The sequence below is a fragment of the Agelaius tricolor genome, unplaced genomic scaffold (assembly GCF_023055355.1).
Source record: "Agelaius tricolor isolate 1412-34295 unplaced genomic scaffold, bAgeTri1.0.p SCAF_6, whole genome shotgun sequence".
NCBI classification, from domain to species: Eukaryota; Metazoa; Chordata; class Aves; order Passeriformes; family Icteridae; genus Agelaius; species Agelaius tricolor.
The window spans coordinates 49,436,063-49,461,566 of NW_027269266.1; the positions used below are offsets into that span (position 1 = coordinate 49,436,063).

Below are 25,504 nucleotides of genomic sequence, written 5' to 3' on the forward strand. Positions count from 1 at the left end.
TCTGTACACTCCTAACAATACTCTTTCATTAAAAGATGGACTTGATAATAGTCATGGGGATATAAAAAATTTTCAAACACCTAAAAGGACAGCAAAATGGAAAATAACAATCAGAGATTTTTTTACTTTTTTATTTTTTTATGGGAAGTCTTGTAAAGAAAAAATCCTTATGGAAGCAATGACCAGAGAAGAAGAGAAACCATTATGGCTAAGGAACTTGAAATGGGTTATATGATAAAGCTGAAGAAGGAAGCTCTGAGATAAATAGTCAGAAATTCTAATTGAGGGTGGAGGGAGGTCTCTCTTTAAATATGACATTTAGACCAAAGCTGACAAAAACACTTCTGCCATGTGATTGCTGCTTGGAACTCAGAATGGAAAGACACAGGAATGAACAAATAAGCTAACAGATTTATGGAAATACCTTGAAAAAATTGGATTTTTGGCTTTTTTAAAAAACCTTGTGACCATTTTTCTGAGTAATACAAATACTATTAATAATTTCTAAAGATACAAGATAGAATGTAGAAGAATTTGCAATCTAGAAATTGTCTGATCATACTATACTCTGTGAAGAACATACATATACAGTGTGGCGTATAGAATATGTATGTATGTAAATATAAAGTAACTGGTAAACTTTAACACAAGTTATTATTTAAATGCATTTCAGTCAGAAAAATGTTTCTTAAGGCAAACCAGTTGATTAATGAAGAACTAACACTAGCAGTTCACAGACAAAATAATATAATGCTACTTTCTCCATGATTGCTTCCATCATGACTGATTAGTGTGTATGCATGTGTTTATGTTTATATACTTCATTTATCTAATGTTAATGCAGGATCAGTCAATCCTACCTGTAAGCAACTTCATTAGTATTTTAATTCTACTACAAAACTAGCAAGCTAACAAATAATTATGAAGATGTGCTTAATATACATTTCCTTCCATTTCTTCACTTCTGTGTTTTGTTGGAGCATTTCCACTCTCTCGGATGGATGTAGCAGTGAGTCATCACCATCACCTTTATGAATACAAAGGAACTGCTGAAAAAGTAGCCCCTGGGGAAAATGACCTTTCAAGGGCCTCACTTGACAATGCTTGGGAATTTTCCCCAGTTATGTAGCCAGCACTTATCTCCTGGGGACATTGCACTTGTATGCTTTGTGCTTAAAGTTAACCTGGGTGGTGTGGTACATGACTGTGTGTCTGATAGTACTCAGATAGTTAACAATTGTATTGCTTGATTTTAATGAAGACAGACAGAAAATGTGCTGTTTGGAACTCCTAAGAACCCTAAATCTGTTACAATCTACCGAAATTGCCATTTTGTATATTTTAAATTTTATCTCAATGTAATAATCTTTTGCATCATACTGAAACAGTAAAAGTCTGTCATTCAGGCCCAATAAGTGATTTCTTCTAATTCCTAGATAAGTAAAGATGTGTTGTGATGCAGGATGGAATTTTTTGACTGCATGCTAAAATAGGACAGCCCTATCAGCACAGAAGAAGAGGTAGCTTTAATGCAATAATCTAGTAATGACTCCCTATTTCACTTGAAAAGTGTCAAAATATGCACCGATATAGGCACAGTATAGCCTCAACATTCTACTTGAACACTGTGTTGACAAATCATGCTTACTTGGCATGACATTGTATTTCTGGGGGTATTTCTGTGTGGTTTCCTTTGAGGATGCTGCATTGTCCCAGAAACTAATAGAATATGCAGTGGGAACAGGTCTCCAATTTTAAGTAAATTGAAAATTATTGGACTGCCTAATAAGTGGGCATCTCCTTGAAATTAACTTTTCATCTGTCTCCTCATGATTCAATTCCCAACAAGTTGCCTTTTCCCAGTGACACTCTTGGCCTCTGTAATAAAGCTTGTGCCATTTTATTGGGCTCAGGTGGATAGCTGCTTTTATTTTGTAATGTCCTTAAATATTTAGGAGGTACTTTTTGAATAATTTAAAACTTCTGAGGAAACCTTTATGTCATATTGGTCTTTAGAAAGTATAAAGGCTATAGATTGCATTTTTAGTGGGCAGGAGTGTATGCAGTGTTGCAGAATTTCACTCTAATTGTCTCTTTCTTCCTTATCTTTTCTGTTATTGGGATATCAGTTGAGTTCAAGGAAGCAGCTAAAAGATGAAGTGAATATGTGTTAGACTGAATATGCCTACATAGGTGTGTTAATGACGTGAATGATATTTGAAGACTTCTCTTTAGAGAAAATAACAAATCTTTAATAGAAAAAGCGGATATAATGGATTTTGAACTTAAATTATGTCTAATGTGTTTAGAAAGATTTTAAACTCTTTTACTGTTAGATTGACCTTGATTTCATACAGAAATGAAGCTTATGGAAACATATGATTGTATTTGCATGTTTTAACTGTTTTAAGTATTTATCTCAATTATTGTATTTTTTACCCATCTTGTGACAGCATACATCTGATTAAAGGAGAAAGTCTTTTTAAGATTCCACTGAAACAGCATTTTACACTCACCTCATGTTAGATGTGTGGAAGACTGCTTCTTGTTTCCTTTATCGGTTTCTGATGTTGAGGTTTTTCATATGTAATTTGACTAAAAAATTAATTCATTAAATCATAAAATGCAAATAAATTTAAAAGTTTTTCATGCTCAGGGAACTAACTCCTATTTTCTTGTAACTCTACTAGAAAGATAGACAATCCAGGGAGGAATAGATTTATTAGAAATAGCAAGTTATAATGAGATATGTGAGCAAAAGGAATTTAGCACATACCAAAAGAAGCAAGCAGAAAGAACAATAGGAGACAATGCAACATAAGAGAAAAGAGGAAAACTGAGCTGTCAAAATCATCCAAGAAAGAGAATTTTTTTTAACAAGATGTTTCAAGACAAAGAGGACTTTTGTCAACAGTATGAAAATCTAAGTGGTGACTAGAAAAAATGAAGACTTTTACTGGTAATGTGATTAAAAGCCAAATTTTGCTTTGGTGTAAATACAGAGAAAGCATACTGTAGAATTCTCAGGAGACTCTAGAAAGCTAAGAATATGAAGATTAGTCTCAACCCCTATCATTTTCTAGAGATGACAGAAAGGGTCTCTTCCAGTCACATGTCTTGTTCCAAGTTTTTTTCACCTAGTAAGATTCAATTTGCCAAAATACTTACATGTTGCAGTTCATTTATTCAGGATGAAGCATGAATGTATCATGTGAGAGCAGTAGATCTTTGGATCCTCTGCCTCGTAGTTGTAATGCCTACAAAATTTGTGCTACTCTACACCTTTCATGTATTTGTACTGTGTTTGCAAAACCCTCTATCTGTGTATGTATTATTTTCTCCTAAGGTGACTTGCCCTCTTATTTTGATTCTTTTTTTGCTTTGACAGGTCTGTTTCTTTGGGCCTCATTACAGTGTGTGTTACTCTAAATTATGTTGGCTGCCTGAACTCCCTGCCGATCCAGTAATCGGACACAGATTCCTGTGTTAGACAGAAAAATGGCTTCGTGTTCCTGCTGAGCAATCATTTCTTGCTGATTTTATATTTCCACACAATCTTTTTGTGTGTGTAGCTCTTGCTGATTTTATATTTCCACACAATCTTTTTGTGCGTGTAGCTCTGTGTCTATGGCAGTATATACCAACTCCCCCCTTGCACTTTTATTAGATAGTTATTGTCACTGAATTAGTTCTCCATTGCACTCCTACTTACATCACATGTAGTAGAGAAGGAGCCAGATGCCCCATTCATACAAACTGGTGCTCAAAGTCCAGGAGCCCTGATTCAGTTGACAGCAGCCTCAGACCTCAGTAATCTTCTGCCACAGCATTTCTCAGAGGCCTCACATTTTTCCTTAGAGCATTGATATACAAGCTTCCACATCCAGGGAATTGGAACCAGGTCAGCTGAGTTACAAACATATACCAGCAGCAAGGTAACAGATATGACCCTCAAGTGCTGGCCATCACAAACAGAAAAGTAGTTTGATGAAACCCTTCTGATGCAGTGAAGGATAAAACAGTACAGTGGATGTGCTTTGGCTTCCTTACACATGTAGCTTGAAACAACCATCCAGAATAAAAAAATCATTTAGGATTAGAGATTATATTTATCAGGGAAAGGAGAAGGCAATGTATATTCCCTAAATAAATGAACCTTTAATATTACCATTCCTAAATATGAAGCAGAGGACACCTATCATTAAGTCAGATTTATTCAGATGAATATATTTACTTAATTTGCATACATAGTTTTATAACATTAGAAAATAAGAAGGAGTTCCCTCTTTTCAGAATACTAGCCATCATTAACTCTACAGAAATGAAGCAGGTGAATGGTATTTTTTAAAATTGGAATCTTTATAGGCATTCAAATGTATCATAGATTTTCAGACATGTAGAAGGCAAATTTAAAAATTTCCACTTGCATTTTCAGTTCTGAGCTAATTCATACCTGACAAACTGTCAGCCTGGCCAGTACTTAGTTTTGGTCATTTAAATGAAAGAAAGAGGAGATTCTTTCCCTCTGTAGTCTGGATTGAGAACAGTATCAGAGCTGTATCTTCAGGCAGATTTGGGCACTTAAACCTCACAGGGTCAGTTTTACAGGCAGGAATTAGAAACAAACAAGCAAAAAACAGCAAAAAAACCCTCAATTTTTCCCCATTTTAATATAAACTTAAATTCTGACACTATTCAGTTTATTTTATGTTTACATTTGGAATAATATTATAAATTACATTTTATTAAAATGCTTTGAGATTCAAAAGGTAAAAGTCTAAAAAAAAGGTGAGGTTATTGTAAGAGTTTTGCTCCAGCAAATAACAGTTTAATATAAAAATCAAGAGATTTATACAAATGAGTAAAAGAAAACTTATTTATGACTATATCCATTTTAAGGAAAACTAAGTATGTCTTGTATGATTATAATTTGTTTACTTTTGAATTGTCTTTGAAAGTCATGTATGCCCTGGTTTTTAAATAATTTCAAAATGTTTTGAAAGAAAATAAGTATAAAACTCTGTCCAGTTTCCTAAAAGGAATTCTTGGTCAGCTTCCAAAAATAATGCTGTCTTTTAAAGTATAAATTATATGTCAGCTTTACATGTCTTTGAATTGCAGAAATAGCAATCTTCATGTGAGTTTTAAGACCAGCTTTGGGATGGCAGGCTGACTGTGGGTTTTTTTTTCTTTCTGAAACTTGCTGGTTTCTGGTCAAAGTAGCCACCACATGAAATCACACTGCAGCTGCAAAATTCCACACTGCAGATAGAATTGAGTTAGACAACTGGAGAAAAACCTGTAAAAATTTATTTTAGAAAGAATTTAGCCTTACTTAGATTTATTATTGATGTCAATGAAAAGAAAATGGGAATTTTTTTAAGGATAAAAAAATCCTGCCTCTAAATTGAATCAGTACATTGTGATAGGCATTATATATCATCTTTGGATGCCTCTGCAAGTTTGTTGCTGGATATAGGGTCAAGATGTTTAAGAAAGGGCTGTATGTTAACATATACCTGGGAGTAATTTATTAGGAACACATATAAATGTGAATGCCAGTAATCATATAGCACGTAAAAACAAAGAAAGAAGAAATTCTGATCTCAGAGTAAATTATTATGGATGATGAGGACCCACAATACTATTCCTGATTTCTGATTCCCTGGCCTTTTGCAGTGTTTGGATTTGTACCTACCTTTAACTTCAGGTTGTATCTAGTAAGGACCTGACTTATTTCAAAGCTTTCAACTTCTTTGTGTTTCCTATCTCAAGATTTTCAGAAAAGCTAGATTTATCTGTATCTTGCTTCAAGCAGTCTTTTTAGAAAGTCAGAGAAGGATTTTAGCAAAAAAAAGTCTCAGATGCCACTTTAAGCTGTATGTCAATGGTAACAGCCTATTTTTTTTCCTAACTGCCTTTTTCTCCCTTGAGCTTTTAGTTATATGGCATGTATCTCTGAAGTCCATTCACATGCAACTCAGACTAAGTCTCCCACTGACTTTCCAGCAAGACAGCTGAATCAGGGGTAATGTACAACTCCCAATTCAACATTTATCTAAAATTAAATGAACGAAGAAGAAAATCCTCTTATTGCTGAGCCTAGGAGTGGTAGGGCTAAGCCTGGCTGAGAAGAAGGGGACGGAAGATAAGAAAGGTAGGGAGAGACTGGCAAGAAAGCACACAGAAGGCCTGGAGAAGAATGATAAAGGGAATTCTACTGAGCATGACAATTTTTTTTCTTTTTAAATCTTCCATTCTGATTGATCACTAGTTGCTGTATTCAAAACCTTCATTGATATATTGGTGATGTGGGTCATCCAACACAAAAGAGCCTAACACAGACAGTTATGCTGGGTTAGTGCTTAGTAATGAAAACTAATCAATTGGAATAGGAGATTTCTCACCTCAATTTTATACTACAGTGCCTCTGTATACTTTTTGCATCTATATGGGCAAAAGTGAAGGTGTTATCAGCTGCATAAATTATGCTGTCTGTGATGCTCAAATCTCTCATTATATTTTTTATTGCTGTTCAAGATATGTAAAGCAACCAGACAGAGTGGTACAAAAGTTTCTGTCTGAAATTGGCCAAATTTCTACTTCACTGCACTTCAATGTATCTCAGCTTTTTTATCCATGTCACAGAGAGACATTCAGAGACAAACAACATAATCCTTACAGGAATAGAGCAAAGTTGCATCACATAATGTCTGTTGAACAGTGCATATCCTAAAATGAATGTTTTCAGCATTGTTATCACAGCCAACCCTGTGAGAGGTTAGTGAGGAGAATCACATCTCCATGGAAGAACAACAGGGAGCTTCCAGAGGTTGAAAGCTCCTAATCCAAGCAAATCCCCATTAGGTAAGATAGATCAGGGCTGTGTCTATTTGAGTTTTCAAGAATGGAAGCTCCACAACATCGCTGGGCAAACTGCCCCTGTATTTCATTATTCTTTTGACAGAAAATTTTTCTTCAATACAACAATTTCTTCTGGTGTGGGAAAGTATTGGCTGATAATTTTTAGACACTGGTTTAGGGAAATGGCTGGAAACTCCTATAAAATCTGCATTTTCTTGATTTTTTTTCTAGCTTTATCCAGCATTTAGACACACTCAGGGTTGTCTGCTGAGACGCAGGTAACAGCTTCAGGCTGATGTTCCTGAAGAACAAAGGAGATGCCTGTGCTGACGTGTAGGCTTTGTTCTGAAAGCAGTGTGCACTTTATAATACAGAAAACTCTACTGCATCCAAAAAATTACCTGTTCCTGTTCCTTTGACTGGTTTCTTCTCTGGTAAGAAACTGGCTGCAACTTGGATTTCTCTTCATAAGCAGCAGCACTAAGTAACTCTACCTTCCAACCCAGCCAATCAAGGTGTTTTCATTCAATTCATTCATTCCTTCAGAAGTTATGTACTAGGCAAGTTCAAAATGATGAGAGATGCAAAATTATGTTTTCTCTCCCTAAGGTGGTTTGGTTCTTCCAACTATCATCTTATGAGAATAACACTCCTGCATAGATTTGCATTTTAGGAGTCTTGGGCAAAAAAGTAACTGAGAAAAGGCTGTCCTGCCCCTGTGAGCCCTCCTTTGTTGTATCTGGTAGCTTTGGTCACAAAGGAAAATAAGGAGCTGAATGATAATACACAAAGGAAAATGGGCCACTATTATTAATATTTTTTTATCTAATTTGACTGGTTAACATTGGGGTGGATTTTACAGAAATAAAATAAGCTTTCTATCTACTTTTTTATAATGAGGACCAAAAGTCTCATTATAATGTTGCACTGGGATATGAGTTTCTGTAGGGAGTGATGGATTACATGGTTACTACTTCCTGAATGTCCCTGCAGGGCAGCAATTCTGTGGTATTTGCAAGATAGTACAGAAATTCAGTCAGAAGCCTCTGGTTTTGAAAATGAACTCCATAATATATATGCTCTCTAGCTCTGGAAGTAAACATAGACATATCTACTATTGTCTAGGGGCTCTGCTTTGCATCTACAACTTGCTTAATCAATCCTAAAATGTACATAGTAAATTAGCAGTCAATAAGTTTATCTAAGAAACTGGATAATTAGCTGAAAAGGATGTGGGTGGTGTAAGAATATAAAAAGAGAGAAGTCAAGTCAGGGCATGATTCAAATGTTATTCCTTCCCTCATACTTTGTTTTCTTTTCTGAGACTTTTCCTATTTAGGTTTCTCCCTGTATTGTCAAAGCACAGATGTCCTTCCTAAGACTCTCTTCCATCATCGAATCACAGAGAATACTTTGTCTTGGAAGGCACCTTCAAAGATCATTCCTGCCATGAACAGGGACACCTTTCACAAGATTATGTTGCTCAAAGCACCAACCAACGTGGTCTTTAGTCCTTCCAGGATAAGGCATCCACAGTTTCTCTGGATAACCTGTTCCAGTGTCTCACCATCAACTAATTATAAAATATTCCTTGTGTCCAATCTAAAGCTAGCATCTTTCAGTTTAAAAATAATTGCCCCTTGTCCTGTAAGTTACAAGCCTTAGTCAAAGCCTCTCTCCATCTAAAGAGAGCCCCCTCTAAGTATCAAAAGGCTGCAATAATATTTGTATCTAGGTCTCTAAAAAACTGTAACTTGTCTAACATTTGATTCTTCAAGTGGTACAATGTTTTGAGAGTCTATTTTGATTGCTATCAGTCATGAACTGTGCTGGAGGGGTTGTTTCCACATCTTGTTAATCAGGTGTCAGAAGAGAACATATTTCTTTGTCCTATACATCCTGTTTATTTTGTTTCCAGATGAAGTTATTTGAAATATGTGCTCATCAATTACCCTCATACGAATGAGGATTTAGCTGTTCAGCATATTTAGCACCCTCAGAGGTGGACAATTTATACTGAGAAATAACTTGTTTTTGCAAATATTTCCTGAGGTCATTTTGAAAGCTCTCTATGTTGTCAGTTATCAAAAGTTTTGGCCTTAAGGTGTCTTTCTATCCATATAGCAGTAGCTCAATAGCTACTGCTCAATAGCTGTTACAAAAGGGCATGTTTGGCATCCAGTATGGAAAAAAAATAGAATTGTTATTTATGAGAGAGTTGTTTCATTCAGGATAACTAACCATGTGTCTTTCTTTTGCAGAGTTTATTAAAGGCTTTTGTCTATTTTAACTTCCATTTGAACTTTGTCATTCGACTTGTATAGTATAGTAGTGCAGTATTCCAAATTAGTTCATAGTGTCCTGTGTTTTATTGTGGGAAATATAAAGAAGTCTTTGCTTTAAATTACTGCTGTAATACTGTGTCTGATGAAATCTGTGATTTCTTTGTGGCATTGTGCCATATTTTATTTCCTTGCTGGTAGCCTGAGTAATATGTTTCTGGTTTTGTAGCCCATAGCAAAAAGGTCCATCTGTCCCCAGGCCTCTGGAGAAAATTCTGGATTTTCATTCTCTCACTTTGTCACTTGGCCTGCATTTTCCCACTTCCACCATAACCTGTTCCATAACTAGCTCGCAAGCAGCCTTGACTACAATGTTCAATGCAAGGTGTGTGTACTGTCTACAAGTCCAAAAATAGCTCAATACAGTCTTGGCAGAACTCCCTGTTTACAATAAGGTTTTATTCTGGTAGACTGCTTTTATGTATTAAACCTGTTGGATGCTTACTTCTTTCTAGCTTGCTGGGAAACAGCTGGGTGGTTTTCATTCAGAAACGGTCTTTCTGACTGTACAAACAATAAAAAGGCCAGAAGGAACCCTCACTGGTTTTTGTCCTTTCTCTTTCTCTCTTGGAGTCTTTCTATCCCTCTCTACAAACCAGCAAGTAATGAGCTTAGTTTAAGATTTCTTTGTATTTCAGTTAGACATAATTCTTTCTATACTTTTTCAGTTGCCATACTTGAATACTGCAAAATGACTTAGGAGAAGAAGCCAGCATGTGGATACTAATCCTTTTTGTATGTATTTAAAGAGATCGCTTTCTATGCAGTTTCTTGTCTATATACACGATCATCCTATTTTCTACATGGAACAACTGTGATAAGTTGTTCTTTTGCACTGTTTCACTGCCCAGAATGTCTCTGATGCAGAAGTATTGGTTTGTTGATAAGAGTTAGGTGAAATAATTAACCTAGTATACAACTTTTATGGAACATCTGTTTGGGTTTATTTTTAGTTTCACATATTTGCTGCTTACAGAAAAATTGTACTACGCCATCTATCATCCCATGTCAAGGTTTGTACAGGGGACATTATCATGGCTGACAAGCGCTTTTGGGCCACTAAATCTACCTGTTGGCATACAACCTTACTGCTGTAGCTGCCTGCTGTAGCAATCATTGCTGCCTGCCTTTGGTGTTTTATCTGCACTGGTTTTGCTTTAGTTAAATCAGAAAAAAAAATTCTATTGCAGAAATTTGGCAGCGAGAATTTTCTGAACTGTTTGGGTTTATGCAAATAAGCTGTTTCAAAGGGCTGTCAGGCAGCTCTTCCACATAATGATGCTCCTAGCTTTTGCAATAATGTAAAGTTTTTCTTGGTTTTATTTTCTCCAGTATAATATTGCCCTCTATTTTTTTTCACTTATAGCAGTTGAGTTATTTTTTGCATCTCCAGGTGTCACGCTTTGAAAGTCATCACAGTCTTAACAAAATATTTCCATAGTCTTTTCCTAGCTCTGCATTGAAGACACTACCATAATTGCTCTGAACAAGTTTGCTTACTTTTGATTGTGTGTTTGCTGTATGAATCTTTCCTTCAGATCGAGTGAGATAGGATCTCTTCCTACTGTAGGTATAACCAGTATGAACTGAAATCTCTGACTGTGTAGCTATCTTTGGATCTTCTTTATCCTGCTATTTATTATGATCCTGTTTGTACTATGACCATACCATGGCAATTTTGCTTTGCAAGATTGCAGTCCCATTTCCCTCTCACAAATTCTGAAGAAGTCTTTAACCTTGTTTTACGCTAGAGAGGTTCTGCTGTGCCGCCCATGAAGCAAACCCCCTTCATGCAGACATGCAGCATGCTGACACAAGCTCTTTGCCTCTCTTAATAACATCAGGTCCTTGAATGAGGCCAAAAAGCATCTTCTGTTAACATTGTTGCATGTACACAAGGTATTGCTGGCCCAGTGGAATCAACTGATGTGGGGGTACCAGCTGTCAGTTTTTCTGGGTCTGGATTGAAGGCACTTGAGACAGTAATTCATGTTTGGATCAGGTGTTTAATATTTCTTATCAGTAAAACAGTCTCACAACTGTGAGTTCAGCAGCTTTTCATTAGAAGGCACAAAATGGCCAACAATCTCTTGTTACAAGGTCTTTTAAGACTACGCTATCCAATTAAGAACTGACACCTAGATTATTTTCCCTTTTAACCCAACAGGTTAAAAGAGCTCCCAAAGAGCCCCCAATGCGGACTTTTCTGCCCAATTACAAAATGCCAGCCAAACCCATGAAGAAGAAGGAAAAAGAAGCACAAAGAAGAAATGCAGGACAACACCCTGTGCCCTCCATCTTGCTTCCATCCACAACATACTAAAAATCCCAAAACCTAAATTTATCACCAAGTTTTACATCTACACTACTCTCTATAACTTATTTCACACTCTTGTGGATTCTAGTCTATCTTGAAGTCCAGGAAACTTTCTCCATGAATGAGGGTCAAAGTCAGTGCTCCCCTGGGGGTCAGGGCACCCCAGAACAGATAGAGAAATATTCCCAGTGCTCTGGGTTTCCACAATCTGACAGGGATGATTTTTCTCACACCTTGGGCTAACATGGGCAGGCCCAACTCCATATTATAGCCATGGCCTTCATTGGCCAGTTGTCTCTCTGCGTTTTGCTTTATTGTGTTTGCATCTGGTGATGGATTGAATATTAGTTGCCTGTTTTGCACAGCATCACTGTCATACACAGGCTCAGCAATTTACCACCAAAAAATTTCAGAATGCAGAGAAATATTTTTGAACTGAGTAATCATGTCAGCTGCAATCTCCAGTTCTCACAAACCTGTTTTCTAAAACAAATGCAGAGCTTTTTGACAATTCTGGTTGGAAAATTCATTTCATATACTTATAAAATTATAAATCTTTATAAAAATGTACCTGATTATAAAATATTATCATTAAAAATATCCTAGAAAAATTACTTTATAGCTTCTTAGTTTTTTCTTCAAACGTGAAAAATGAAAAAAAAAAAAAAGATACCTTCCTTAGAAAAGGAGGTTCTGACCACAAATGTTTTTGTAATTCCTTCCTCAAATTCCTGTCTGTTATGTGTAAAATCTGACCTGTATGATATTCTCTTAATGAATACGTGTTTGTTTCTACTGGACACAGGTTCCCAGAAGGCTTTTTGATCCCAAGACCATGTTTTTTTCCATGCAAATCCTCTGTGTCCCTTCAGCCACAACTCTTTTTATAATTGTGAATTTAATTTTGTATGCATTTTGATGACATTTTCCTTTATTTTCACATTTGCATTAGCAAATTATCTTAACTGTGATCTTGCTTTAGAAGCAAGATTGTTCAGTAAGTTTGCTCAAAGAGGTACTGTAGTTTCTCTAATCACTCTCCTTTGACCTTTCTTCTAATTCATAAAATTGCTTTATTAGAAAATATTTGATCTTTTTTAGGTTTGATAATTCCAGAAATTGGACAACTTTCTAAGTTTAGCAGTTCATGGTCTCATTGTTTCTTCAAATCCTCATTTATTGTGGTGAAGACACCACTCTTAGATAACACTTGTTGTGAGTTCCAAATAGTCTTGGGTCATGCAGAAGATTTGACAGAGAGCATTCAATATACTGTTTATGCATTCAGGTGCTATTTGAGTGTGTCTGTGTCAGCCTCTGTTTTGCTGTCCTTTAAAGACAGCTTCTTGCAATTTTGTAGTCTCCCTGTTGTCACCTATAGGCTCCCTAGCGGTTTAATACATTCTGTCATGGCATCTCCCTGGGGACAGAAAGCTGGGCAGTTGCCATGATCTTTATCAAAGTTACTCCAAGGCTTTTCTGCGGTGCAGACAAGAAAGGAGAGCCAAGGGCAGGCTGCTCCTTCCACAGGTAGGGGTGAGGGAAGGAGAAAGGACACAACTGGGATGGAGAGCTGTGGCAAAAGCCCTGAAAAGCTAGAATCTTACTTTTTTTTTCTACCAGTGGGAGGGAAAACATGGATCTGAAACTTATTGGTTTTGCTGGGAGGGACCCCTCTATGCTTAGGTCCCCCACAGCAGGAGGCAAACAAAAAGTCTGTTTGTCCAGAACTTTAGCAGCACAAGTATAAAGCAGGCCCAGTAGTCTGCTGGGGGTGACCTGTTTCTTGTAGGCAGAGAAATGACCCAATCACAGCCTCTGTTCTGGATTTCTGTCGTTCATCACTGGTGTTGGTCACTTACAGGAGTAAACCTGCAAGAGAAAGAAACAGGATACACATGAACCTCTGTGTCTGTGAGGGTGCTCTCTCATCAAAATATTGATGCATCTTGTAAAGCAGAAATCCCAGAGTTTCTGGCTATCCTTACAGGACAGCACCCCCAACAATAAGGTTTGCATTGTCTGAGCTGTCCAATACTACAGTGGGTATCAACAAGCTGTGTCATGATGCAAGAAATGAGACCACATTCATTTAGAGGCCTGTGAAGTTGGTAGGAATTTGAAATTTTGAGCCCAGAGAAATTTTGAGCCCAGATTTGATGTCAGTCTTAACTGAAAAGTTCCTTCCTTCTAAATGTTTGGGAAACTGTAAAACAAGGCAGTATTTCCATCTTTCTCAATCACTAAAAACATCCTTCTCCTCAGAACAGCCCTGAAAATTAAAAATATTTTTCCTTAGAACAGGATGTGAAGACAGAAAGAATACAGATTTCCAAGAAATTTAAAGGTCTTTGAAGCCAAGGACTCATGGAAGGTTAGCAAGATATATCCAAAGAGAGGACAATGCATCCTGTTAGAAGCAGAAGTTACCTCTTATCTCCTAAGATTTGCATATACACTACAGAATGTCCAGTTGTGCCTCCTTTAGTACTTCAGCCTTTTTAATATTTGTTTCAGTGAGTGTATCTGGCAAATCCTTATCCCTTCATAAAAAACAAGGAGCTGGACAAGATCTTAAAGTACAGAATGAATTAATGACTATTATAAATGGAAGACAACAATGTGGCTTTGCAAGCATATTTGCCCATACAGTATTAGCTGTAATACTATAGATTGTGCTTTGAGTTTTGACCAATTTTGTATTTCTGCAACAGGATGCCTCTGGAAGTTCCTCAGGATAGGACTGAGACCTAAGTGATTTTGTCTAGCTTGTGAGTCATTTTAGATATCTGCCCAGAGCTTACCTGCTCCACAACCAGGCATTACCATAGAGTGTGTGGAGGTAATACAGACTTGCATCATCAAAAGTGGGCTAGTCTTTTTCTTGCACAGTGCAAACTACATATTAATACATTTGCACTACATATAAGTAGAAAATAATGATTTCAAGAATATGTCTTGATCTTAGATCCCTACCTGTCTTTGAATTGGTAGGTTTTAAAATACCTGTAGTAGTCTTGCTAAATCATTAAATATGGACAACCCAAAGCCTGGACAAGGTTAAGTCAGATTTTCAAAGTCCTATTCTGTTCAGTGAGGTAGCTTGAAAGAAAGTTAACTTTACAACCAGAAGACTTATTTTGGAAAAAAAAAAAACAAAAAACAAAAACAAAAAACCACAACAACAAGATAGACTCTAAATTAGCAGGAAAATGACAGAGCCTCTAACTAATTTTTAATTTTTTTCTTAATCTGGAGAGCTAGAAGCAAGTCAAAGACTGGGAAAGGAGAAAAAATATTTTGAAATATTTTTTTAATTCAAGTTATGTTTCCCCATCTTTTTTCTGAGTGACAGAGTCTGTGTGCTCAAACCCTGTCACTCTAATGAGTTTCAAGACTTTCAAATGGCACTATTTAAAACTGAAATCAACATATGGGGGAGGCAGGTGGTCATTTTCCTCAATAATGGGATATGATATGAATTCATTTAGAGTACTAAATTGAATAGCAAAAGGTTCCAAAATACAGAAGCAAAACAAGCACAACACTTTCCATGTTTTAAATTACATTATTAGGGCTGTTTCATGGATGGCTCTGTCAGCGAAGAGATACTATCTGTTTCAAGAGAAGTAAAGCTGCAAAATCAGTGCAATTCTTGCTGCATTTCTGAAAAGACCCCATGACAATAAAAAGATGGGCCTCAAAAATACATTATAAATTAACAAGAAATAGGAAATAAATTAATGATAACTTTCAGGCACATTCTGTATCTCATGGTCCATTATCTTATCTGGAAATGAACAGCATCAACTAAAGAAATTTGTCACATCTATCAGAATAGTTAAGGTAGCTTTGCTGAAATGCTTACAAAGAAATAAGAAACACAAAGAGCTCCTTAAAGTCCTGCATGATTTATAGTCTTCTAAATTTTTCCATGTACCACATTATGTAGTTTGCAGCGAACACTGTAAGAAAAATCACATGGTTCTAAATTCCATTACAACTTTTCATCAAGTCATTCATAATTGTCTATCTCTAAGACTCTAGGAGCTACTGCTTCCATTAGAAGGCTATTTTGTGCTCTCACAGGATGCCCTGGCCAAAAATTTCATTCTTTTAGAGAACTCAAACAGAGAGCTGGAACTATTTCACCCAGAAGCACCCTGTTCATCCTCTATTAATTTACAACATGCTACTGGACTCATTCCAAGGAAGTGTCTCTTCCATAAATTTGTGCTTAAGTTTGCTTTAGCAAAGTAAGTGCGTGAGAGAATTTTTTTGTGTTTGTATTATGTACATAATAATATAAGAAAACAGAGTATACATGGTCTTAACCCCTTGCACTGCCCCCCACCAAGGCTCAAAAAAAGAGTGGGTTTCCTTTTAAGAGAATCCTGTGCTACATGTAGGGGACAAGAAATACAGACAAGGAACCTCTAATAGAAATAAAAGCTGTGAAAAATTTAAGCTCAGGTTTTGGTTTTTGTTTTTTTGGATTTTGTTTATCATGCCATATTACCACACGGTTTTTATTTCTTCCTTCTCTGTCTTATCAGCTTAGCTCATCACTAGTGGTTTCTCAGCTGCAGTTGCATTCCACTCCTATTGAGGATGAGTGAGAGAGGAGAATTGTAAGCTGCTGAATAGAAGCCACTGCCACTTAGTGCAAAATCCACCAATGTTGCCAGTAGAACAGTCCAAAGCAAGCAGCTGCTCCCTTGTCCCTTATCATCTCTGTTCTGCATCAGCTCTCAAAAAACACGCTAACTTTGGCATAGGACCCTGGAAAGGCTGCTGCTGTTATGAAGAGCTGGAAAGTACAGATTTGATCCCTCCCTTCACAGCATCGTGCATTTTTGTTATTTTGCTTTTTATTTTTTTTTCTGTATGGTTGTTAAGATCCAGATAGTGAGAGATGCCTCTGTCCATTTAAGGCACAAACAACACCATGTGTCAAAGACAACAACATGGATTTTATTTAACAATATATGTGTGGTAGAGAGAGGGGGTAAAAATAGAAAAAAACAAGGGTAGGGGAGAGAGAGAAAGAGTGAGGTCAAGTGGAAGACAGTCACCACCTATGGATCCAAAGTTGTCCTGTTTGTCCTCCTTCACCCTGGGCTTCTTGGTGGTGGGGTCCTGTGGTCGCTCTTCTGGGGTACCACCTTTACACAGTCCAAGTTCTGGGTATCCATGGGGTGGTCACAGATGTTCCCACAACTTGGGGCAGCATGAGCAGTTGTTTCCTCTCCCACAGTCTGCCACACCAGGAATTTTTATCTGGATATGTTGACCAGGATGTGCTAAGCAGACCTTGCCTCCACCAGGCCTGAAATAAGCATCTTCTTGCAGCAAATTCCTCCCTTCTGTGCTTCCCTCGAGTTCTTCCTGTGGGGCTTACCTTTAAGCTGGTCTTTTCTGTGGCCTTGACAGTGCTTGAGACAGGCAACTGTGCTCTTTAGGTCCTTACAGTGATGATAGTTTGGCTGAGGGTCCTCTGCTTTCTTCTGCAATATTTGCTTATGCTGAAGTCAGAGACAAAGAAAAAAAAAGGACCATGATAGAACTTTTGCAAGGAAAGCCTTTGCAAAACTGTACATCTAACAGGAAGAGGAGAACTTCAATCTGTTTAAAATATTGTTATTAAGCATACTGAGTACTTTCCCCATATTTCTAACTCTCCAGAGCCTACAGGAGAAGTGCATGACTAGAGGAAGAAATTTAGCAGCTAGAAGTAAGCAGATTGCTGAATGTTATTGATATAAATTTTATGGAAAAATGAAAGCAGCCCCGTTCTACAAATGAATAGAAGCATAAAACCCATGTATTTTGATTAAATAGAGCTGCCCTAACCATTATGCCTACTTCTATCAACATTCATTAACTCATGTTGTGCTTTACTAGCATTCTGTGAAGCATGTCAGACTTTTCATACATCACTTGTCAGATTTCCTGAAAGGTAAATGTAATCTTCTGTGTCAGTAATAATACCTTGAGTTCTGGAAAAGCAGAGTGATTTTTTTGTTATTGCTGTTGCTTTTGTTGATATTAACCATTGTCAGACTCTCTCAGTGTGGTAATGAGGGAGAGAAATTTGTATTTAAAGATATCAAGTAAAGCACTTCTTAAAAGTACAAGGAATTAGGGTGTGCGCAATTCCCATGGCTTTAAAAATGCTTAGTGTGGGGTTTACTGTTTTTCTCTCATACTATAAATTTTAGTTCACAAAGCCTTAGTAGTAGAGCTAAATATTATGGCAGAAAATGACAAGTTTTGTTAATGTTTGGACCTTTGCTTTGTTTTTATTTTTGTGGGCTGTTCCCTCTGTTTTCCTTGGAAGACATACCACATAACTCTCTTTCATAACTAATGACAAAATGAAAAAAAGTAGTATGTGACCTCAAGAATCCATATTTTTTTGGAGAAAAATAGTGGCATTTTCAAAGCTTTGAGTTTCAAAAGTTTAGCACCAGTCTTTCAAGCCCTGAAGTACTCTACTGTTAGATGTTGTAGGGTTTTGTTATGCAAAGCGTGCACAATTTAAACAAGAATGGTTCTACAGAAAGCTGATTTTCAATATGCTGTAGGTAATATCATGTTTACACAACTGTGTTTCAATAGACTTTTCAATGTCTAATTCTCTGCTACGTTCCAAAAAGCAAGTCTTAAGGTATGATCCTGAGTGTGCATTCCATACTTGAAAAAACTACAAAATTCAGGTGGAGCTAGCTACATCAACTGCATTTGAGACCAGACATATATATTCAATACAGACAGATCCAACAGGGAACTGGTTCTGTAAAATGTGAGCATTTTAATCCAATCCAGAAACATTTACATATATTAATAGACCATCACAAAGTTAGTTCTCAGTGCCTTTCAGGATCAGTTCTTCAGAAGCCATAGAAAATATCAAAGTGTTAAAAGAGTATTCAGATCCAGATTCTGCACTTGAAAATCCATTATTTAGTGTTTCATTATTTTATCTCATTCCTGCCCTCAAAAGCAATGCCATCCCTTTCTGGATTATTTAATCTTCTAGAGTTGGAATAACAAGCTCCTCACTTACATGTTTTCTCTGGTTCAGATATAAGAGGTATGATAAGACCCAGGATTATGTTACCTATACTCTGTTCTTGGTTGATATTCCAGTCTTTCTGGGGTTGTTGGCAACCATTCTGTTTAAATGTTAGCAAGGACAGATGCTTTCTGAACTGCACTAGGAATTGCTAAAGGAGAAACAAAATGTTGCATTATTTAATTTCATCAGCTTTTCTACAAAGTAGAACAAGTATTTTGCTACATTTGAGGCCATAATATGACAAGGAGTTACTCTGAAAGAAAATATGACCAGTCAATTAAGAAATGGAGCAAAAAAGACAAAGATTTTAGCATATTTGAAAAAGTTTTAAAATCATGTTACTTTTTGTAGCTGTGCACATCATTAATTGTAAATTTGTTATAGAGTTGGACTGTCTGAGGACTCAAGGTAAGCATGTGATTAAAAATTTGTAGAGTCTACCGAAATTAAAATTCATCTATTCTTACAAGTACTTTTAGTCAGGTGACACATGTGCTCTTTTTTTATCCCAAGTATGCATGCAATACTCCCTTCCCAAGTTGTATATGCCATCATGTTACAACTCCCTGTAAGAGTCACCTTTAGTGGCTTTCATTGCTTTGTTTTCTTTCTTTTTTTAATCTAATTTATATAAAATAAACACATTAAAAATTACTCTAGACCATCATGCATTTCTCAGCAAACATTCCAGTAAAAGGAGAAAACTAAAAACAAGTCACTGCTGGCCATCAGATCATTTTCAAAAGCCTTTGCAAGGCAAGAGAGGTGAGGATGCCAAGTGGTTACATCCAATTAACCACTTGGTTACAGCCAATTACTGTGGCACATGTGAACTGTGCATTGTATTTGCACAGAGCACTGACACAGGGTTGAATTGTTGTCTGTATGGTAACTCTGGTGCTATGAAAAGATTTTGCCTGCATGTGTCAGAAAAATCTGCTGGAGGGAGCTTTGCCAAAGAAGTGGCGTAGATTTAGAGAGAAGACAAAAAGACAGCAACCTACAAAGTGAAGACATTGCAAAGATGGCCAGTGAGTTTATTCAGGATGGAAGCCCCCTCACAAGTTCCCAGCAGTAGCTGGTGAGCAGATCTGCACTGATACCACACACTGACTTGCATTGAGGCACAAAAGCTAAAAGAAGTCTTGGTTTTCCCTATAAATTTGGAGTTTTGCATAGTCATGAAAAATACTATTAAGAATTCATGACAATATTTATGATGTTAGCATTACCATAATTGCTACATTTCATATATTTAAATTATACATTTGTTCAGCATATTTATCATTTTACCTCAGGAAATTGAAGACTTTCTTAAAAACATCAGAAATAATTTTTGAAATGTACCTCTTCTTTGTGGATAGAAAGTAAATGCTTTAATTGCCATTTACACATTTGTACCTGTGATTCAAGGGCAAGAATGTAGTACTGGAAGCCAAAGTCCATTAAGTTTTCTCGGGGTGAGCAGGAGGAATCTGGAAAGAAGACCCACTGGTGTGAATGCTCATATGAAGGGACATCAGAGAAATCAGGAACTGGTCAAGAAAGAGGAGAAAAAAGTTCTTTTTCAGTTCTTTATTGTACAAATTTTGCATACGTGGCATTTTGTTTGAAAAAAAAAGTGCCTCTTGCATGAAATTTCTTGTTCTAACAAATAATCATGCAATCAGCAAATTCCATTTTGTGTGGTTGTTTTCAGCAGTAATATGTGTCTAATTGTAAGATGGTATCAAACTATTTCTAAAATAATTGTTATGTTATCTGGAGAAAAAATAGCTCTCCCAGTGTTTTTTACATTTTGAGTGGTTAATTTTTTACAAGAGTCTTGCTTTACTTCAAAAGAGTAATACCCCCTTTGAATAGTGCATCTTGTATTATGTGACTACTGAACCTAATCATCCAAGGAACAAATCTATTCCAGATAAAGAAATTAAATTTCAGGAAATAGAAAGTTTTGCTAATTGCATTCATTTTGTAATTTAGAAAAATACTAAGCATATATTTAAAAATTGATTTTATCTCCATATTGCTTTTATGAAGTTCATAAATTGTGTACCTGCTGACATAAAGGCACACAGGTGAAACCCATTACATTTGTGTATTACTAAGGAAAATTACATTTTGATTGATGTATAAAATGAGCTTCATCTCCTAAAATGAAATATTTACAGTGAGTCTACTAAATACCCTGCTAGTTTGCTTATAATGTCAACCTTTTAAAAATAATTAATAGTACATGAAACTGAGTTTATTGATTAAGAGTGAGACTACCCAGGAAATAAAGGAAAATTACCTCTGTAAGGTTGAAATACCAACAGTTCTCAATTCCAAGCATGATATTAGAAAGGAAGGCTGAAAAATGCTAAATATTTTAATAGACATGCGCAGACTATCAGGATTAAATTCTCTATTAAATTTTTTCAATATTTTTCTGATTTTTTTTGTATTACATTGTATTTTTCTGTGTTTATGAGCGTAAATATATTCTTGAAGGATAATTGAGGGTTTCTTATTTTCATTTTCCTAAGTAAAGAAAGCAAGTCCAGTTCTGATGTTTGAGTTTCATTTTTTAAATTGTGATTTGGCTTTCTGTATGAATGATTTAATCTCTTCACAGATTTATAACCATCATTCTAAATTTCTTGGTTTTTTAATAGCAAAAATCTTGCTGTTCAGATCAAAAGTTTGTGATCACAGTTACTTGTTCCCACACACAAAAAAAAATTAAAAAAGAAAAGGAAACAAAAGAGGATGAAATACATAGCAGAATTATAAAATGGTCAATTTAATGAATTTCTTCATAAGCATATTTAAACAAACAAGGAAAACTGAGAAACCCATGGACTTTCTATGGCAAGCGATATTTCTCTAATAAAATTCATTAGTTTTTTTTTAATTGTAGCCTGTTCCCCATCCTCTTTTCTTTTTTTTTTTCTTTTTTACTTTTTTCAGTGTGAGTCCTTTAAATGTTGTGTTGCCACTGTGTTTCTCTTCAGTACCTCCAGCTTCCTTATTGCTGAGATCAGCTGCTGGTACTCCCTGATAATATCCTAAGATGCCATTGAGAGCTGCCCTGAAGAATAGCTGCTCTACCTTTAACTTAATTTAGCTGCTCTGCCTTTAACTTACATTTTTGTTGTTTGCTCTGTTGTGCTGCATCCAAAGAGAGGCCTGGGAAGGAAGTTGTGAGTTTGGGTCCAGGATTCAGGCAGGAAGGTGTACAGTCAGTATTGTTCTATTTTATGTCACTGTAGGGAAAATGGACTCACAAGTAGAAGGATAGATCAGCATATTTCATTCTCCCACCATACCCCCATTATGCCCAGAACACATTTTTTCAACCAGAAACTCAGCTAAAGGAAATGACCTCTCCACTGGTCCCTGATTTCTCTGGGATGAGACCGAAGCACTGTTTTGATATCATAAGGAAATCTCACTTCAGTAATCAATATTTTAGAATGACTTATACCTGAAATTTGTGAGGAAAGAGCAAAACTTGGGAAAGCTGTATTGGGATTCAAGGCAAGAATTGTATTACAGGAACAGGTTGCACAAATAACACCCTTATTCTCTGCTTGTAAAAGCTGACAATGATGATTGCTTCAGCCTTGCAAAACATTGAACAAATACAGCCTTGAGGCCCTCATAATTTAGGCCAACTTTCTTTTCTGAGAGAGGTCAGTGACACAGATTTTAACTGTCTTTTGTAATGTCTTTTATTTACAAAGTGTTGACAGCTCTATTTTGAACAGAGCAGACCAAGGCAATAACAAAGTAGTTCCAGAAAATCTCACCTTACATGCTACTAATGCTTCAGGTTTTGTAGGTGATGGATTGCCTTTTTAATCTCAGTCCCTTTTCTTTATTTTTGCAATACACATCTAAGATACAAAAGTATCTGTTGTGGAAGTCACTGGTCATAACTAATTTCCACAGATTAAAATTGTCATTCTCAGTCAGAGTGATTTTTTAAAATAAAATTTGAGATTTTAATTGCAAACTGAAAAAAAAAATAATTTAACAGTGACATGATGAGTTCTTTCAATTCTGATGAAAATTCTTCTATGTAACAAGATGTTTCAGTTCTGACAATAACCACGTTTTTACAGATTTATATATTGTCATATATATTCTCTTTTGAAATGTGTTTGCCCATTCCTGCTAACTAATCCTAACAGAATCCTTCACATGGGGACAGGTATTTAGCTCATCCTTTTACAATATTACTCTGGAAAATTTCTGTGACCTGTCTATTAACCCATCTGCTATAAACTTCTTTGTTAGTGTTCACCTGGATAAATGACAATTTCTAAGTCCAAATAATTACCTTTGACAGACATGAAGGTGAGAATCAACAGTGAACAACAAATGATTCTGTGAAAAGGCAGACTATCATGCTGAATGCTATTACCAGCACTTTATCACAACTCTCTCTTTATAATCACACATAATGAGGTTATTTTTAAGATTTGGACTTGGGACTTTTTTAGTCCAACAGAATGGGCATAATCCCCAGCACCTAACAAATGCTTCAGGTTCAGATCACAGTGTTCCCTCTGGACAATAAGATCAATAAGATAATGATGTTCTCTTGGTTGATTCTGAAATTATTATATTTTTAGTCCAGTAGAGATCATTATGGCCATCTTAGCCTCCTGCACTTGCGTCACAACAACCCCAGGCAGTGCTGCAGGCTGGGGCAGAGTGGCTGCAAAGCTGCCTGGCAGAAAAGGACCTGGGGATGCTGGTTGACAGCAGCAGAACATGAACCAGTGTGTGCCCAGGTGTCCAAGCAGGCCAATGGCATGCCTTGAAAACCTCCAGTTCCAGGACCCTCAACTTAGGAAGGATGTTGAGATGCTGGAGCATGTCCAGAGAAGGGCAACAAGGTTGGGGAAGGGTCTGGAACACAAGACCTGTGAGGAGCAACTGAGGCAGTGGGGGCTTTTAGCCTGGAGAAAAGGAGGCTCAGGGGAGACCTCATTGTTCTCTACAACTCCCTGAAAGAAGGTTTTGGCCAGGTGGAGGTTGGTCTCTTCTTCCAGTCAACTAGCAAGAGGGTGTGAGAACACAATCTCAAGTAGACACTAGGGGAGGTTCAGGTTGGACATCAAGAAAAATTTCTTCATGGAAGGATTGTCAAGCATGGAACAAAGTGGGCAAGGAGGAGGTCAAGTCACCAGTTCTTAGGTCCCTGGAGGTGCTCAAGAAAGGACTGGATGTGACACTTAGTGCTGTGGTCTAGTTGACAGGGTGGTGATCAGTCAAAGAATGGACTCAATGGTTTCAGAGTCTTTTCCAACCTAAACGATTCCATGATAACACATGCCATATAATTAATTCCAAGGTTTCTGTCTGAATTTCAGCTACCTGTGGCTGAGCTGGGACTTAACTTGCAACTGAAAGTGTAAGTTGGTGTAAAGAATCTCTGCCTAATTGAATCTATTCTACTTCCCCCAATGATGTGCTCCTGTTACAAGTATCAATAAATGTATGCACAGTGTAAGTTGAAATGCTTTTGTATAGTGGTAAAGTTTTCCTTGAAGCATCTTGGAGGAGTGTTAAGCACTTTAAAGGTTTTTGAGAATTTTGAGACAATGCTTTTTGCTCAGGCAATTGAAATATATCTGCAAGGCAAGAGTAGTTCAAAGTTGCCAATATGAGGAGAGACAGGTGCCTTTTAAATTATTCATAGATCTCTGCTGGCTACCCATCTTTTTGCAGATGGGATTTTTGTTGTTGCTTTGTTGGGTACTTTTTCTTTCTCTCTTTCTTTATCCCTGATGAGTTTAATGCATTTATTGCGCTCTTAGCTCCATGAATAGATATGAGAAATGCAAAGGCAAAGCTTTAACTAGTAAGAGAACAAGAAGTATGTTCTGCTTTAACAGATTCTTTGTCTGTTTATCACTGACAGCTATCTTAGATTGTAAAGGTGCTTCCCAGGAAAGCTTTTTTTTTCTCTCGTGACTTCTCATTGATGACTTTGGTTCTTTGTGACAACAACCCAGACAACAATCAGAGGTAGAAGATCAGTTGCCCAAACCTGCAAAATCATTTATTATTATATATTTGATCAGTCTGGTAAAAAAATTATTATTTTTTAGGAGAGAGGGCAACTAAGTGAATAGTTTGCTAACTATTAATTTTAGTTGTATTAATTTTAACCATGTGCCAGTAGAAATTACTTCACTTATTCTTATCACCAATGTTTCTTTCTCCTCTGTCTTTATAGGATTTATTTTATTCATCAGCTTTTCTTTAAAAAAAAATAGATTTTGCATTATAACAATATCTTTTTAACATCCTTGTGTTATTTCAGGTAAAAATACCTTCCAGAATTCTTTCTCCTTTCTTGTCTTGCTTTCTGCATAGTCTTCACCTCTTTATCTATTACATCTCCATGCATCCAGACAAAGAGATGGATCAACCTACTATAATGGCACATGATTCTGGCATCTGATGTCAAGTTTGAAAAAAAAATGCAAAGTCAATGTATATTAAAAAAAAGAAGATCTTGAAAATGAAAATCTCAGTCAAGAAAGGTACCATCCCAAGGTAGGGCTAAATACAGATGCTGTGCTGGAATGTGTGTGAGAGAATATGCACTTGTGAGAAAGGTGATCTATTGCAGCTTGCATTTGGTAATGATCAATAAAACAATCTTAGCTGTTGTTAGCTGGCTTCCCAGATCTGGCCTTCAGATGTTAGAATTTGAGATGGCTTGTGTTTGGATGGAGCTCAGAAAGTCTTGAAGGCCAGAAACCAGTTCAGCCAGGTGCTGAATTCCTCAATGTTAGGTTTTACAGTCAAATAGGTTCAGAAAAGCCATCTCTTAGCTCTGGAAAACTGGAAATGAATTCTCAGTAATTTTTCCACTGAAATACTACTTGGCCTAAA

At 36.5% G+C, this 25,504-nt stretch overlaps 1 long non-coding RNA gene across 1 annotated transcript in view; it reads left to right on the top strand.

The window, feature by feature from the left end:
- LOC139591273 (uncharacterized) overlaps nucleotides 1-25,156 on the top strand; it is a 232,737-nt gene extending 207,581 nt beyond the window's left edge. The window contains exons 4-5 of the long non-coding RNA XR_011679594.1: nucleotides 23,971-24,011; nucleotides 24,927-25,156. This is a non-coding gene — a long non-coding RNA (uncharacterized lncRNA). The remainder of the gene's footprint in view (nucleotides 1-23,970; nucleotides 24,012-24,926) is intronic.
- Nucleotides 25,157-25,504: the final 348 nt, after the last annotated feature.